This window comes from Nicotiana sylvestris, chromosome 8, assembly GCF_000393655.2.
Source record: "Nicotiana sylvestris chromosome 8, ASM39365v2, whole genome shotgun sequence".
Lineage (NCBI taxonomy): Eukaryota > Viridiplantae > Streptophyta > Magnoliopsida > Solanales > Solanaceae > Nicotiana > Nicotiana sylvestris.
In genome coordinates this window covers 211,143,400-211,148,105 of record NC_091064.1, presented here as the reverse complement: position 1 = coordinate 211,148,105, position 4,706 = coordinate 211,143,400, and positions in this window count along the sequence as shown.

Here is a 4,706-nt window from a genome sequence, read left to right as displayed (position 1 = left end):
GAGTTGAGTCCTATTTGCTATGTGGTAATTGTTGAGTACAACGTATAAGCATGGTGACGAGTATCTATACGTTGGTGTCTAGCATGACCGTGAGTCTTTAAATTGTGAATATCTTGATTTCGTTGTATCTTTCATGCCTTGGTGATGATTTCTATTTGTTGTGAAAAGCTGTGGAAGGAAATTGTGACCTTTGAACATCGAGGAGCATTGTCTCAAGTTATATTACAAATTGTGAAAGTATATGAGATGATTGAACTCTTTTGAGCATTGGCTCAAGTGGTAAAGTGAGTTATGAAATAAAAGTGAAAGAAAGAGAAAGAGTTATTAAATTGTTCCCTTGTCGGGATATTGTTGCTTTGTTGATTATCTCCCTTGCCGGAATGTTGAGATTATTGATGTTGTTCCCTTGCCGGGATTTAATTGTGTTCCCTTACCGGGATTTCTATTATTATTTTGTTTATTCCCTTGCCCCTTTATTTGTGATTGTTGTTTGGGTGAGGGAGGGTGTTAAAGCATGAAGGGTGATGCCGTGCATTATTTGTTATTGTGAGGAAAGAGTGTAAAGCACAAAGGGTGATGTCGTGCCGCACGACATACCATTCCGTGCCGATTCTATTGATTATATGGTGAGGAAAGAGAGTAAAAGTACGAAGGGTGATGCCGTGCACATTTTGATTATATGATTGTTTTGGTGAGGACGAGAGTAAAAGCACGAAGGGTGATGTGGTGCACATTTTTATTATATAACTGCTTTGGTGAGGCTGAGAGTAAAAGCACGAAGGGTGATGTCGTGCAATTGTCGATTTCTGCTTCCTTGTTGATATTCTAGTTATGTTGTTTCTTTCCTTACTTGATACCTTTCTATACGAAACTATTATCTCGTCTACAGCATGTTTCCCCCTCCCACATTGACTAGTTATTTCTATATTTCTTTTCTGCTATATATATATATATATATATATATATATATATATATATATATATATATATATATATGAACTACACAGGTTTATTTGGTAGTCTGATCCTAGCCTCGTCACTACTTCGTCGAGGTTAGGCTAGACATTTACCAGCACATGGGGTCGGTTGTGCTGATACTACCCTCTGCACTGTGTGCAGATCTAGGAGCAGCTTTCGGACAGTAGTTGGAAGGCTTCCTTCAGTCCACTCGGAGACCCAAGGTAGACCTGCAGGCGTCCGCAGGCCCTGACGTCTCCCTCTATCTCTATTTCCTATTTCATTTCCTTTTGTTCAGAAACAGCGTATTGTATTTCTTCAGACCTTGTATGTAGTAACTCTTAGACATTTTGTGACACCAGGTTTTGGGGTATTTAAGGTTTTAAAAGTTGTAATAGACGTAGCCTTAAGATATATAATTATTGACTTCCGCTTATTTATTTAAAATTCCGCTTTTATCATATTATCGACTTGTGTTTGTTAAAAAGAAGCAAAAATGAAAGTGTAGCAAGTAGTTAAGGTTTGGCTTGCCTAGCTCCCATTAGTAGGTGCCATCACGACTCCCGATGGTGGGAAATCCGGTCGTGACAGTATGCTTTGAAACCTTAAGGTCTTCAATCTAGATAGTGTTTCGACTGTCCTAGTCGGACATCTGCACGAAGGTTAGTGTATGATATAAACAAAAAAGAGGAATGGCTATACCTTAGTGGCGATAGTGCTTTGAGCCTCGATATGCTCCCAACATTCACTTAGGGGATGTGGTATAGTCCTTTGTTCGTTTTATTTGGGTGTAGCCGAGGATGTGCCTCGTGAGCACTATTTTACTGTTTGCTTATCCTTTGTCAAAGGCGTTGATGCTGGTGCCACATCATGCATCGCGAACATCTCCTTGGCCGCATGTTATTTCCCATATACGGTTTTTATTCCATCTTTCGTAGGAAATTTCATCATTTGATGCAGGGTTGACGGTACCGCTCTCATGCAGTGTATCCATGGCTTTCTGAGCAAGGCGTTGTACCTTATGTCTCCTTCAATGACATGAAACTTAGCATTTTGTATTGTTCCAACCACATTGACCGGGAGGGTGATTTCCCCTTTGGTTGTCTTGCTCGCCATATTGAATCCTTTGAGGACTCGAGAGGCGGGCATGATTTGGTCGAGCAGTCCAAGCTGCTCCACAGCCCTTGACCTGATAATGTTGGCTGAGCTACCTGGATCCACAAGTAGACGTTTAATTTGAAATGTATTCACAAGGAAAGAAATTACCAGTGCATTGTTATGAGGCTGAGACGGGGTCTCGATGTCCTCGTTGTTGAACGTGAGAGCGTCCTCGGGTATGTAACCCCGAGTCCGCCTTTCTCTAGTAATGGATAATTTTGTTCTTCTGATAGTAGGTTCTTGTGGGACGTTGGTTCCTCCCATGATCATGTGGATGATATGTTGCGGCTCATATGTTTCATTTTTCCTGTTCGCCTTTCTTTCCTGGAACTAATTTTTGGCTGGGTCGCTGAGGAACTCTCGGATATGTCCTTTGGTGAGTAGTCGAGATACTTCTTCCCAGAGTTGTCTGCAGTCTTTGGTCTTGTGACCGTGTGCGCTGTGGAATTCGCACACTAAGTTGTGATTTCTTTGTGATGGATCCGATTGTACGGGCCTTGTCCACCTAGCATCTCTGATTTTGCCAATGGCAGATATGATGCCTGACACGTCAATGTTGAAGTTGTATTCTGACAGGTGTGGTGCCTCCGTCGATCCTGTATGGCTATTGAATTCAAATCTACTCACGAGTCCCCGACCGTTCTGACCTCGGTCTGTTCTTTGATCATTTCGGGGTATGTTACGCCTCGGGGCGTTTCTCTTATCTTTGGTGTATGTCTGGTACCTTTCTTTGTTTGGTTTTGGACTTTTTCCAGAAGTTTGCTTGGGTATACCGAGCCCGAGGGGGCTCCTAGTTGGTCGTCCTTGACCCGGATCTTCGATTGATATTGGTTGCGAAGATCCGGTCAAGTCACAGCGGGGTACTCAACCAAATTCTTCTTCAGCTGTTTCGAAGCCACCGAGCTTCGTTCGTTCAGACCTTGGGTGAAGGTCTGCACTGCCCAGCCATCGCAGACTGGTGGTAACTCTATCCTCTCCATTTGAAAGCAGGATACGAATTCTCGCGGCATTTCATTTTCCCTTTGTTTGATTTTGAAGAAGTTGAATTTTCTTGTAGCCACCTTGATGGCACCGGCATGTGCCTTTATGAAAGAATCTGCTAGCATGGCAAATGAGTCTATTGAATTTGGAGCTAGGTTATGATACCACATCATGGTCCCTTGCGAAAGTGTTTCCCCGAACTTCTTCAACAGGATGGATTCGATCTCGTCGTCCTTCAGGTCATTTCCCTTTACGACACAGGTGTAAGTTGTGACGTGCTCGTTGGGGTCCGAGGTCCCATTGTATTTTGGGAGATCAGGTATTCTAAATTTCTTCGGGATAGGCTTTGGAGCCGCACTAGACGGGAACGACTTTAGTACGAATTTTTTCGAATCAACACCCTTCAGTATCGGGGGTGCGCCCGGGATCTGGTCAACCTTTGAATTGTAGGTTTCCACCTTTTTGTCTTTGGCTTCTATCATCTTTTCGCCTGATTCAATCCTTTTTGTGAGGTCCTCGAGAATCTTCATAATAGCGGGATCAGTTGCCGACCTGTTGTTACTCTACCTTTCCGGTGACTGTTCGGTCCGAGGGGCCGTTCCCGGGGCCGCTGTACTTGGGGTTTTTTTTGTGGCTCTGCAGTTGATTTTGATTTTGTGGTAAACTGCCCAGAAAACTGCCTGTTTTGGCAGTTGATTTTGATTTTGATTTTAAAATGGTAATAACAATTAGATTTGATTTTGTGGTTCTAAAAATACGTGATCTATTTTTATGCTAGTTGCTTAGACAATAGATGCTAAGTGAAAAATCAAAAGATAAGACAAGAACTCGTAGACAGTGCAATAATCAAACCAAATGGTTGGAAACCGGGGCCTCGAGCTTGCGTTTTCTGGGCCTCGAGGTCGAGCTGGATGCCCGACTAAGGGCAGTCGATGGAGGATTAACAGTTATGATAAATTTGACGGCGGCTCTTTATGGCCAATAATGAGCAATAACTGAAGAACAATAAATAGAACACTGTGAATGCAAGCAATAAATGTAAATAATGGAGTCAAGAGAGAATGTGTTAGAGAGCAAAGAGAATGTTCTTGTATATTCAATGTTGTAAGAATGATATCTATTGTGTGTCCCATCCGCAAAATAACAAGGATCCCCTTTATATATGAGAAAAAATTTCAACGTAATACAAATGCATTTATTACAAAGATATATGGCTGATACAGTCATTTAATGCCACGGTACAGCTCATGCTAGCCTAATAGACCTAGGTCAGCTTTAATCACGTGCTTTGGGAACTTCCCATCTGTCCATCATAGCCTTTGATTTGTACTGTCTCAGGGTCGACCGTTGAGAACCCTCGGGGGCGAACTCCGAACTAAACTTCGAGCCTTCCGGGGGTGGTCTCTACGAGGCGGCCTAACAATCATAAAGTCGAGCCCTCCGATTTTACCGTGTACAAATAGGCTAGCGTGAAGGCTAATGTGCCGTCAATGGTCCCTATACTGTTCTCTATTAAATATACGAAATTAATAATTCCCCACTTGTTTGCATTAGCCTGCCATATATGTACTACTCTAATATTGTATTTCTTTTTTGGGGGCGTCTGTTTG